The 13,715-nt window shown below is 45.5% G+C and overlaps 1 protein-coding gene across 7 annotated transcripts in view; it reads right to left on the minus strand.

Annotated features, from left to right (window-relative positions):
• CFH (complement factor H) overlaps positions 1–13,715 on the minus strand; it is a 275,435-nt gene that overhangs the window by 196,311 nt on the left and 65,409 nt on the right. For 3 of the 7 annotated variants that reach the window (XR_013544564.1, XR_013544563.1, XR_013544565.1), the window contains exon 10: positions 2,456–2,644. The exons of the other annotated variants lie outside the window; for them this stretch is intronic. The gene's annotated coding sequence lies outside the window, so the exon portion shown is untranslated. The remainder of the gene's footprint in view (positions 1–2,455; positions 2,645–13,715) is intronic. 7 annotated transcript variants of the gene reach the window in all.

The raw sequence follows: 13,715 nt of genomic DNA on the forward strand, positions 1-13,715 counted from the left end.
TGGTAACTTAACTTCCTATATGGTTAAAATAAAAATAAATAATGTAAAACTTTTAAAAGAGAACAAGAGAAAAACTGCATGAATTTATTCATCTAACTGCCTCATCTAATATCATCAAAAGATTACAATTTGCTAAATCTCCATATCCATTCTCAGCTTAAATCTCCTTGTCTTCTGGATCTCACTAAACTATATTATCTCCCACTACTCTATACATTTTTTTACCAGATACGTATAAATTGCTAAAACTCTAATAGATAACCCACTTCTAATTTAATAATCCCTCTTTACTTCCATTGTATCCTAATTCCTCTTTCTTTCTTTCTTTCTTTCTTTCTTTCTTTCTTTCTTTCTTTCTTTCTTTCTTTCTTTCTTTCTTTCTTTCTTTCTTTCTTTCTTTCTTTCTTTCACTTGAAAATTTCACTAGCCCATGCCTTGGCTGCCCCCTAAAGCATTTCCAACCCACACAATGGACCCTATCCAGATCACAGACATTCCACAAGATTTTTCGGGCTTTTTTTAAAAACCAGTTCACAGTTTTTGGCAACAGATCTTTCTCTGCTTGTTACATCTCTTTAATGCCCTTGATTCTGATGTTGGTGCATCTAGACACATCTTGCTGTGGGAACACTGAGTATTTCAGTGGGTAGTAGCTATTTCCTGGTCTATTAATATTTTTGAGTTGCATTTAATTTAACTTTGTGATCTCTCAACTTTGTCATCTATGGTTTTCAGCCAACTTTCCACATTGTCATTTAATGTTTTATAGTCCTTCTGGATACCTGTAACGTTATTATCTAAATTTGGAATTTTCTGATCCATACTGGCCAAATTTTGGGTGAAACCTTTTAGTTTTTGATCCATTGCTATCACATTTTCATTCACCTCTCCTATGCCATCCAACAACTGTTTCATGTTCATAGGTTCTAATTTTAAAGGTTCTTCTTGACGCCTCTTGGCTATATCCTGCACATGAGCTAGATGCACCAATGAATAGTCATTTGGCTTAGATTTTAAATGTCCAGTATCCTTTCGCTCAAGCCATTTCACTTTCTCTTTGTTTTGATCTTTCTTGCCTCATTTACCTTTAATAGTTAGCTCTAAAATGGAGATGAAAAACTTCTTCCTTTAGTTTTCCCAGTCAAAAAGCTTTCAGACTGCTAATATTAAAATCACCAGTAGTTGGGGCTAAAAGACAAATTAGCTGTTGAGAGTACTGTATATACAATAGCAAGCCAGAAAACTAATGTCTGATTAGGTTTCATTTTACAGTTCATTCTTCTGCGGATCCCCAGAAGACTGCTTGGCAAAACAGATTTCTTCCCAGGTTAACCCGCTCAGCTTTGTAACTGGAAGAATTAAGTTTGTTTCACTGTTTCCTTTGCCAAGGGCACTGATGTTTCTTTCACCTGGCACTTGATTATTACTTTAATTCTGTCTCTTTCCCTCCACTCTTGTCGCCTTTGAGATCTTAAAAGCTGAAAAACGTACCTAGTTTGTAAGTCCATGGGGTTTTTCCCTTTCTTCTGGCCTGCAGAAGTTTCTTAGGCAAGGAGGAACAAGGGAATTCAACCCTCTGTTATCAGCCCAGGCCCTGCACCCTCATGTAGCCAGATTATAGGAGTATTTTGTATACTTTGTAAAGTGAAAGAGTGAAAGAGGATAGGAAATTTATTGTCTGGTCTCCAGCATGGAAAAAAAATACTGATATTACAAAGTGGACAAAAACACCCATGTAGCCAAATTATGTGTGTTTTTTGTCCTCTTTGTAAAGTCAGTACAGTGGTGCCTCGCTTAACAATTTTAATTGGTTCCAAAAAAATCATCACTATGGGAAAACATCGCTAAGTGAAACACGGTTTCCCATTGAAATGCATTGAAAACCGGATAATCCAATAGGAACAAATTGCTGTCCTTAAGCGAAAATCGCCATAGGAAACATCACTAAGGGAAACGCGGTTCCTCAATTGAAATGCATCTCAAGGGGGGGGGGGGAATTACAACAAATTTAAAAAGAGTCAGAACAAAGTCAAATTAATTTAACAAAGGGTTTATTAAGTGCACTTATGATTTCAAGCATTCTAAACATTTTTAAACATTTAAAAAACAGCCAACATGAGGCTGTCAAAACCATCGTTAAGCGAAACAGGGGGACCCAAACTGTCATCGCTATGCGAAGCATGGTCCCAAACATTGGTATGCGAAAATCACCCATAGGGAACATAGTTAAACGGAGCGCAAGATCATTCCAAAAAAGTCATCGCTAAGCGAATTCGTCGTTAAACGAAGCGCTCATTAAGCGAGGCACCACTGTAATTTTTCCATCTTGGGGACCAACTAATAAATTTCCAATGCTGCGCTCTTTCAGACTGCATATAAACAACATAGATTTCATCAATTGCTGAATCTCTGAATTAAGAGAAAAGAGGAATGTCAATGAAAGAAACAGACTTACTGATGCACTTTGGCTCTGGCTTCCATCCTTCTGCCTGGCACTGTATCTGTCCTTCCCCATGTCCTTCTGCAGTTGTGAAGCCACTCTGACACCGATAGGTCACTTTCTCATTGAGAGAAAAGCGATCTTCTCGACTTATGAAAAAGCCATTGCTCAGAGCAATATTTTCACATGAAGATGGATGGGTTTCTAAGGGGAAATGTGAGAAAAACAAGCTGTTAAGAACAGGTCAAGGTCTTAGAACTAGGTTTTCTGTGAAGTGTTACTTTCTAACAATCAACTTCAAAGTTCAATGTTATCATGATAGAAACACAATATGTATTTAAGACAGCATCTTTTGTGCCATACATTTTCCATGGGTCAAACTGGTGCAAAGAGGAATCACCAAAATAGTTAGGTTACTTACCTGTAACTTTGGTTCTTCTAGGGGTACTCTGTGAATTCACACAATTGGGTTATCCTGCGCCTGCGCAGGAATGTCCAGAAGATTCTAGAGCTTAAGAAAAAGAGTCAATTAGCTCCCCCCATGGGATATATAAGCCCCGCCTCCTCCATCTTCCTTTCAGTTCCCTAAATCCGCCGTTACCGTAAAGTTAGATAGCATGGTATCATAGAACGGTACCGTGACGGATAGAGGGGTGGAAGGGAAGGATGTGTGAATTCACAGAGTACCATTAGAAGAACCAAAGTTACAGGTAAGTAACCTAACTTTCTTTGTAGTGGTCTCTGTGAATGCACACAATTGGGTGAATAGCAAGCTGTACTCACCGGAAGGAGGGCCGTCACAGTATCAAGGATGACAGTATCGCCCGTCCAAATGCCGCATCATTTTTAGCTCTGACGTCCAGTCGGTAGTGTCTGGCGAATGTCAGAGGGGTAGCCCAGGTGGCTGCTTTGCAGATGCTTTGCAGTTGGACACCTTTGAATAGGGCTGTCGAGGTGGAAACCGCTCTGATGGAGTGCACCTTTAATCCCTCTGGAAGAAGTTTTTGGGCCAGCTGGTAAGCCAGCTGTATAAGCTGAACAATCCATCTCGATACTGATTGAGAGGAAGCGGGAACACCTTTGCGAGGACCATGGTAGCATAGGAAGAGATGCGGAGAACGCCTGATATGCTTGGTACAATGTAAGTAGAAGGCAAGGGCCCTTCTAACATCGAGTAAATGGAGTTTGCGCTCCAGCGGTGTGGTTGGAGAAGGAAAAAAGGTTGGAAGCACAATGTGCTGATTGACATGGAATTCTGATACCACTTTCGGCAGGAAGGAAATGTCCATGTATAAGGTAACCTTATCTGGGTGCATCTGAAGGTAAGGAGGGTCTGACCATAAAGCGGTGAGTTCGCTTGCTCTTTTGGCTGAAGTAGTGGCTACTAGAAATGCAGTTTTTAGTGAGAGGAGTTTTTCTGAACACGTAGCCATTGGTTCAAGTGGAGGTTTGGTAATGGCTTCCAAGACGAATGGAAGTGACCATTGCGGTGCGATGGTCTGAGAGGGAGGTCATATGTTTTGGAGACCTTTTAAGAATCTTTTAAGTGTAGAGTCAGAAAAAAAGTCTCGCAGAGTATGATCGAGGAGGTTGGTGAGCGACGATTGCTGAAATGTAGACGTTGAGCATGGAGTGAGCAAGTCCCATATTAAAAAGATGCAGCAAGAAGGTAAGTACCGTGTGTAGAGATACTGGTACTGTGGTCATGCCTTCTAATTGGGCAAATTTGAGGAAGGCTTTCCATTTTCTCTTGTACAAGCATGAAGTGGAAGGCTTTCATGCATGGTCTAGTACCTCGCGGAAGCACGGGTTATCCTCCACGCTGTCAGGTGAAGGGACTGGACAGCGGGATGGCAAAGAGCCCCGTTGTTCTATGATAGAAGGGACGGTATCTGAGGTGTGGTACACTTCTTGTGTTATTCCTGATAGGTGAGTGTAGCAACCCCAGACCTACTGGAGTATCCCACCCTGTAGTTAGGCTGCCACCAACCATTCGCTCTACCAAGTCACCCAGACCAGGAATGGATTTTAATAAACAAAAGAACAAGGTTTATTGAAAAAAACAAACAGGGTAAATAAAAGGATCAGGTAAATAGGATACTGGAACTTGGTATAGTCCCAATCATACACATACAACAGATTGGTTCTCACGGAACACTTTAAGGTAACGCACAGACCCTGAACCTATCAGTTCTGGCTACCTAGATAGAAACCTGAACCTATCAGGTATGTACTGTCTGACGAACAGTTGTACCCAGTCTGACCCACAGACTCCAACTCCACTTCTCCACGTCAGCTTCCCTACGATGGACTTCCCCCAAATATATATACAGTACAGCTCCTCCCCCCTGATGTCCCGCCTTCCACTCCCCATAGGATGGAACTTTCCCTCCAAACCCATGACAGACAGGTACCATCAGTGCTGTATGTGACACCTTTCCCCTTTATAAGTTGTTTTGCGGGGGAAAAGCTAAAGTGCTTTTCTCCAACAAAACAACCAGGATCAAAACACATAAACAGTTATACATTATAATACAATCCCATAACCCATACTTACTCACTCTAGGTCAAACATATCACTTATGCATTTAAACATTAATATTTGCAATACATTAAGTTACCTTTATTAATACAAACCAAGCTTGTTCAATAAACAGGTACATTTAACTTTTGGTCACCAAAATATACACAGTCCATGGTTTCTTCGCCGTCTTCACTCGTCGGGTCTTCTTGACAAGGCGTCAGCAACACAGTTCATTGCCCCTCTGACCACCTTCACTTCAAAGTCAAAATCTTGCAGGTTTAAAGCCCACCTCATAAGTTTACTATTATGGGTTTTCATTGTCTTTAACCACTGCAGTGGTGAGTGGTCAGTGCACAGAACAAAATGTCTTCCCCAGATGTAGGGTTTGGCCTTCTGAATCGCGTATACTATGGCCAGGCACTCCTTTTCCACGGTTGCCAAATGTCTCTCACCTTTCTGGAGTTTCCTACTCAGGTAGGACACTGGATGCTGGTCACCATTTTCATCCTCCTGGCAAAGAACTGCTCCTACCCCGCTGTTAGACGCATCGGTGTAGATGATGAACTCCCGGTCGAAGTCGGGAGCACGCAGCACTGGATAATGGATGAGCGCCTCCTTCAACCTCTGGAACGCCTCCTCACAGTCGCTGGTCCACGGGATGCGGTCATCAGTCTTCTTCCGCGTCAGATCGGTCAGCGGAGTCGCTATCTCGCTAAACCTCGGGATGAACTTTCTGTAGTAGCCCACCAACCCAAGAAATGATTTGACTTTTTTCTTGGTGTTGGGTCTGGGCCAATCACGAACGGCTTCTATCTTGGCCTCTAGGGGTTTGATCACTCCTCCCCCTACTATGTGACCTAAGTATTTTATTTCTGGGCTACCCAGCTGACACTTGCTTGCCTTTACTGTTAGCCCTGCTGCACTTAACCTCTGCAGCACTATCTCCAGGTGTTTCAGGTGATCTTCCCAGGTATTGCTGAAGATCCCTATATCGTCAATGTAGGCCACAGTAAAGTCACTGAGCCCTGCTAAGGTCTGGTCCATCAGCCTTTGGAATGTGGCTGGTGCATTTCTGAGACCAAAACTAAGGACTCTAAACTCATATAGACCGAAAGGGCTGCAAAATGCGGTCTTTTCCTGATCCCGGGGATCAATCCTTAATTGCCAGTAACCCTTTACTAGGTCCAACGATGAAATGAACCGACAACCCCCTATGGTTTCAATCAGGTTGTCTAGCCTGGGCATTGGGTAGGCATCAGGAGTGGTTACACGGTTTAATTTCCGGTAATCTACACAAAATCTAATGCTCCCATCAGGCTTGTCCACCAGGACTATCGGAGAGGACCATGGACTAGAAGAGGGGACAATTATGTTCTCCCTAAGCATCTCGTCCAGCTCCTTCCACACCTTGTCCCTATAGGGTCCCGTCACTTGGTATGGGGATACTGCTTGCGGGGGTGCATCCCCTGTGTGGATCCGATGCATCACTCCCTTCACTATCCCCGGCTTATTTGAAAAAACCTTATGATATTTGGTGAGCAGCACTTTTAGTTCTTGCTGCTGGTCTTGGGTGAGTGCAGGACTGATCTTCACCTCATCTGGGTTGTATTTCACTTCTCCTCTACCCTCCCAGAAGGGCAATTCAGCTTCCTCACTCTCAGCTGCTTTTATGGCAAATAAAACCCTCTGTTCCCCTCTGTAGTAGGGTTTCAGGGCATTCACATGTACCACCCTCCCTGCTTGGTGTTCCTCTTGTTCTATAAGGTAGTTCAGGTCCGACATCTTGGAAATGACCCTGTATGGTCCTGCCCATTTGAGCTGCAGTTTGTTCTCTTTGCAGGGCCTAAGCCAAAGCACTTCCTCCCCTGGGTTAAAGTGCCTCTCCCTGGCTTTCTGGTCATACCAGGTTTTCTGTCTGACCTTCTGAGCTTGCAGGTTTTCTGCTGCTAGCTCTAGGTTTCTCTTCAGGTCATTCATTAAAGTGTCTATATACGTCACAACATCTTGTGGGTCATCCTGGGTGATCTGCTCCCAATTCTGTTTGATTAAATCAAGTGGACCTTTTACTTTTCTCCCAAACAAAAGTTCAAACGGACTGAACCCGGTACTGGCTTGGGGCACTGATCGGTAAGCAAACAAAAGGGATTGCAGCTTCTGGTCCCAATTGTTTGGATTCTCTGCCAAGTAAGCCCTAATCATGCGCATCAGAGTCCCATTGAACTTCTCCGTTAACCCATTACTTTCGGGGTGATAGGCAGTGGTTTCCTTGTGTTTAATTCCACAGATTTGCCATAACCGTTTCATGAGCTTCGATGTAAACGAGGTGCCCAAATCTGTGATTATTTCTGAGGCAAATCCCATCCTGGACATATACCCCACCAAGGCATCTGCCACTGTGTTAGTTTCGATGTTAGTCAAGGGAATGGCTTCGGGGTACCTCGTGGCATGGTCCACAATTGTTAGGATGAACCTGTTCCCCCTCTTTGTGGCCTTGGGCAAAGGTCCCACAATATCCACCCCTATGCATTTGAACGGGGTGTCAATCACAGGCAAAGGGCACAACTTCGCTTTGGTCCTGTCACGGTTATTCCCCTGCCTCTGACACACATCACATTGTCTACAGAACTCCTTGATCTGCTTCCCTATTTCAGGCCAGTAAAAATTTTGTGTGATTCTCTGCTGTGTTTTGTTCACCCCCAAGTGCGCAGCAAACATGTCAGAGTGCCCCCTTTGTAAGATCATGGGGCGATACTTTTCAGGTACCACTAGCTGACTTCTGATCCCATCTCCCCCTTTTGAGATATTCATCAGGGTCTCTCTATATAAAATTCCCTTTTTCCCGTGAAATCTCACTGGGGTTTCAGGTGTTAACTGGGTGTCTGTCACCTTTTCAAAACACTTTCGGAGAGTGGCGTCTGCCTTTTGCTCTTGGCCAAATTTGCTGTCTGTGGTTAAGGTTTCTGCCACAGTTTCGGGACTACCCTCATCTGCTTCAGCCTCGGGCTCTTCAGTACCCCCCTGACCTGTCCCCGTGGTAGCTTGTGAGCGTGTAATCACTAGCACCCGTTTCACATGTTCAGCCAGGTCATTTCCCACGAGCACGGCTGCTGGCAGTCGATGAAATCGCTAGATGCCAAACTCCCCTCCAGCCTTGAAAGCTCACAGGTACCTCCGCTACTGGCAGTGAGATCACCTGCCCCTCAATCCCTGCCACCTTCAGGCTCTCATTTGGGATTATATGCTTCCTAGGAATAATGTCTGGATGGCACAGGGTCACCTGGGAACAAGTATCCTTTAGCCCCCTATACTGATGGTCAAGTATTCCTACGTCCACACCAGCGGTCTCAAACAATTGCGAATCTGTCCTAACTAGTAAGCAGTGCTTGACCTCCACAAGAGGACCATTTTCCCCAGCCTGATCAGCAGATGTAACTGGTCCAGAGTGAGTCGCCATGGCAACAGGCTCCCTCAGTGGCAAGGAGCTTTGCTCTGTCTGGACACAGAACACAGCTTTTGGCTTGGTTCCACTCAAATCATGAGGCAATTTTCCCTTTAGCTGCTTTAATTTCTCACACTCTGAGATTAGATGGCCCTTTCCTTGACAGAAATAACATTTTCTGCTGTACTTGGAGTCTTTCTCATCTGTTTTTGGTTTTCCCTCCAAAATCTGAGGTCTTGGTGGTTTCATGTTAGAGTGCTTCCCTTCAACATGGGCCCCTCCCCCTTGCTGGTTTTTCCCTGGTCCCTGAGAGTACCTGCTGTAGGTTTCTTTGGGCTTACCCACAGTTTTCCCCTCAGCACCTAAGGGCTTCCTTATTTGGGAAATAAAATCTGCGATCTCTGCCGCTTCTGTCACAATTTGAGGTTTCCTCTCTCTCACATGGAACTTTAGTTCCCCATGCAGGACTGAATAAAATTGTTCCAGCGCTATCAGGTCTTTGAGCTGCTGGAAGGTCTCTGTCCCCTCCTGAGACAGCCATTTCTCTAGCAACCTCACCAGTTGGGCCCCCACTTGGGTAAAAGTCTGCTCTGGTTTTTTTGTGAGTGACCTGAATTTTTGCCTCAGCTGTTCAGCATTTATCCCATGCCGGGCAAACACCAGTTTTTTAAACTCAGCGAAGTCTTTCAGCAGTTCCACTGGCATCTCGGCATAGACTTCTGCCAGGCTGCCACTGATTAAAGATCGCATAATGGTCATCTTCTCAGTTTCCCTTACTGAGAAGTCCACAAACGCTCTTTCCACTAGGGAAAAGAACACCTCAGGGCAATCTCCCTTGTTGTACACAGGGAATTTCTTCAAGTCAGTTTTAGACAAGCTGCCTTCCCCATTCCCTGGGTTCCCCTCATTATTATTGTTATTCCTATTTCTACTCATTATTTCCAGCTTCTTCAGCTCAAACGCCATTCTTTCTAACTCCAACTGTCTCTGTTTCTCTTCCCTTTCTATTTCAAATTGTCTTTGTTTCTCCCTTTCCCTTTCCTCCATTTCCCTCACCCTCAGTTCATGCTGTTGGGCTAGGAGCATTTTTCTGAGTTCTGAGGTCAGTTCTCCCGTGCTCTCATCCTGCACTGAGCCAAATTCCTCCTCAGAACCTTGGTCTCCCTGTGGTTCTCTCACTTCCCCCATTTCTGCCATTTGGCTTCGAGTCAAGGGCATAATCCCCCCAGACCAGGCTGCCTTCAAAAGTCACGCCTCAAAATAAAACGACGACTTTTTTCCTTTTGCCTCAGAAACAGCCTTCTATAGACTGCTGCTGTCCCTCCAGCACCAACTTGCAACTGTTGCCAGACAGAATCCACCCCCTCTGCTAGGCCTCTCAGCAGACAGGCTAGATCACTGTTACTTCACGCAGCTTTGCCTCAGCCCTTTCCCGCCAAAACGGGTTGCCTCAGAGCTCCCTAATCTAGTCCCCCAATCTGAGTTTGCACGTTCTTCCACTAGCCTACCTCCCCGTGAGGTAAGCCTAGAAGATTACCTACGCGCCCTCAGATTTTCCCTGACTAGACCCCCCTTGCTCTGGGCACACTAGCCAAGGCTTTGCTGGACCACTGGGCAACTGGACCCGTCGTATCCCACCTGCTGGACACCAATAAATGTAGCAACCCCAGACCTACTGGAGTATCCCACCCTGTAGTTAGGCTGCCACCAACCATTCGCTCTACCAAGTCACCCAGACCAGGAATGGATTTTAATAAACAAAAGAACAAGGTTTATTGAAAAAAACAAACAGGGTAAATAAAAGGATCAGGTAAATAGGATACTGGAACTTGGTATAGTCTCAATCATACACATACAACAGATTGGTTCTCACGGAACACTTAAGGTAACGCACAGACCCTGAACCTATCAGTTCTGGCTACCTAGATAGAAACCTGAACCTATCAGGTATGTACTGTCTGACGAACAGTTGTACCCAGTCTGACCCACAGACTCCAACTCCACTTCTCCACGTCAGCTTCCCTACGATGGACTTCCCCCAAATATATATACAGTACAGCTCCTCCCCCCTGATGTCCCGCCTTCCACTCCCCATAGGATGGAACTTTCCCTCCAAACCCATGACAGACAGGTACCATCAGTGCTGTATGTGACAGTGAGCAAACCACAGTTGCCTCGGCCACCAAGGGGCAATGAGGATTGCATCAGTGCTGTACTGGATTATCCTGGTTACCGTTCTGAGAAGCAGCGGTATTGGAGGGAACAGGTACGTCTGTTCCCCTGACCATGGTATGAGGAAAGTGTCTCCCAGAGAGGCAGTATCTACGCCCACCCTGGAGCAGTATCAGGCGCACTTGGTGTTGAGATGGGACATGAAGAGGTCCACTGTAGGCTGTCCCCAACATTTGCAAAGGTCTAGAAAAACCGACTGGTCTAGTGTCCATTCGTGCACTCTGGTGGGGAGCCTGCTCAAGTGGTCCGCCAGGGAATTGTCCCTGGATGCTATGTGGATTGCTTGCAGGAAGATGTTGTGTGAACGGCACCCTTTTCAGAATCAAATGGTCAATAGATCTGGACCGTGTTCCACCTTGCCTGTTGATGTAGTGCATTATTGTGGTATTGTCTGTTACCAGTTGCACTGCATGGCCTTGGATGCGTGGTAGGAAGGATTGGAAGGCCTTCATGACAGCGAGTAGTTCGAGCTGATTGATGTGCAAGGCTTTCTGGGTTGGAGTCCATAGTCCTTGGACTTGGAGGTCCTGATAATGTGCGCCCCAACCTGACGGACTGGCGTTGGTGACGACCTGTATGGACAGGTAGGGAAGGTGGAACAGCCTCCCTTGTGACAAGTTGCTGGGTCTGGCCCACCAGACAAGATGCCGAGCTATGTGAGAGGGGATTTTTAGTCTCTTTGATTGAGGATCTGTCACAGGGTCGAACGGAGTGATGAACCAAGAGTGCAGGGGTCTGAGTTCGAGTCTTGCATACGATACCACCGCAGTGGTGGATGCCATCAATCCTAGGACGTGCTGAACAGAGTGTGCTGTGAATGTTGCACGCGGTTTGAACTTGCTCACAGCTGTCCTGATTTTGTGAATGCGCTGTGGGGTCAGAAATGCCCTTGTGCAAACAGAGTCCAAGGTTGCTCCTATGTAGGAGACTAGTTGGGAAGGTATCAGGTTGGACTTTTTGTGTTGATTTTTAGGCCTAATTTGTTCAGGGTGGACAAAGTGAAGCTTGTGGCTGAGAGGGCTTCTTGGTAGGATTGGGCCACCAGAAGCCAGTCGTTGATGTAAGGGAAAAAATTTTATTCCTTGAGTTTTCAGGTACGCGATGACTGGTGCCATACATTTTGTGAATGTCCTGGGGGCCATGGATAGCCCGAACGGTAGGGCAGTGAATTGGAAGGTATTGTGATGGAACCGGAACCGAAGAAATTTTTTATGAGACAGATGGATGGAGATATGGAAATAAGCATCCTGCAAGTCGATGGAGACGAACCAGTTTCCCTGAGATAAGAGGGGAAGAATGGAATCAAGGGTAAGCATACAGAATTTCTTGTAGTATATGTACCAGTTGAGGTCTCTGAGGTCCATGATGGGTCTTATACCCCCATCTTTCTTAGGGACTGTGAGGTAGTGATAGAAAAAAAACCGCTGTTGTCAGATGGTGTAATTCAAATTATAGCCCCCTTGAATAACCAGGATGAAATTTCGAGATGCAGTGGCATGGAGAAAAGGGTAGGTTTGATCGTATTTGGCAGGGGAGTGTGTGAAAATTCTATTCTGTATCCATGCTGAATGATACTTTGGACCCACTTGTCAGTAGTGATGTTTTTCCATTCGTGCAGGAATGGAGACAGTCTGGTAGAAAATGAAGAGTTATGTAAATTGCTTACCCCTGTGCTGAGTCTTACGAAAGGGTTGCTTGGGGCTGTGGAAACATTGCTGCATGAACAGTTGTGTAGCGGACTGCTGAATTTCGTAAGTGCGGTCCTGTTGCTGCTTACTGTACCATGAAGGCTGGTACTGAGTAGATGACTGGTATTGTGGTTTTCTGAAAGCTTGCTTCTGGTACCTATACGGCTGGTATGGTACATAGGATTTCGCGGTTTTTCTCATTTTATGGATGTTATCCATAGTTTCGTCATTCTTAAAGTTGAACAGCCCAGTGGCATCGAAGGGAAGTTCCTCAATTTTGGTTTTGGTGTCGTCAGGGATGTTGGCTGTTCTAAGCCAGGCCTGGCGTCTAACAGCAATGGCCGTCAGCATGGATTTGGAAGCAATGTCTGCTGTATGTTTTGCGGCAAATCGCTGTTGTCTGGTAAGGGTGTTAGCTTCTTCATAAACGTTAAGGGCTTCAGTTTTTGAGGGATCAGGTAAGGATTGTAGTGTTGGAACTATCTTGTCCCACAAGTGCTTCTGATAGGTGCCTATGGCACCTTGATAGTTAGCAATTTTAATCAGCATTGCGGCAAATAGTACAGTTTTTTGCCAGGGGTGTCTGATTTCTTTCCCTCTTTGTCAGTAGGTGTAGCTGATGATCGGATACGAGATTTGTATTGAGTAGCTTCAACCACTATGGAATTGGGTGAAGGATGCTTGGTAAGGAAGTCAGAGTCCCAACCATGAGTCTTATAGTGGTGCTCGATCTTACGTGATACCTGGACCAATGTAGGAGGTTTGTCCCCAAGAAGATTTTGCCAGTTCAAAGAGAGCAGGAATAAGGCTGAGACTAGGAGGAGAAGCTTTATCCTGCTCCATATCCTGGAAGACAAGGTCCCGTTCTTGTTGAGGGATCTGTGCATCAAGTTGGAGAGTTTTCACCATGCACATAATAAGTTGCGCATAAGATGAGAAGTCCTCTGATGAGGGCTGAGATGATGAATCTTGGGCACCAGTATCAGGGACGTCAGAGTCACTGGACATCGTAGAAGGGTTAGATGACTACGAGGTGAGCGAGGGGGAACGCCTCGGTACTGTGCCTTCAGGTACCATATCCGCATCCGATTGAGTGGATGGGGAGAAAGGTACGGTATCGTGGGCATCAGGACCAGAGTAAAGCATCGTAGCCTGGACCAAGGAATGCTTGCCACTGTACTTAGCACACTTGGAAAGTGTTGTGGGTATCATAGGAAATTGCCTCTTGCAGGATGGTGCTTGAGGCGTGGAAAAGTCCTGCTGAGTATGTGGCTGACACGGGATAGAAGGAGACACGGTATGGTACCACGGTACTTGTGTTGGAAGCTCCGACTGATAGGCATAGCCCTGGTACGGATATGGTTGGAACGGAGCGTAGAAGGGAGGACCAAA

Source organism: Pogona vitticeps, chromosome 4 (assembly GCF_051106095.1).
Source record: "Pogona vitticeps strain Pit_001003342236 chromosome 4, PviZW2.1, whole genome shotgun sequence".
NCBI lineage: Eukaryota > Metazoa > Chordata > Lepidosauria > Squamata > Agamidae > Pogona > Pogona vitticeps.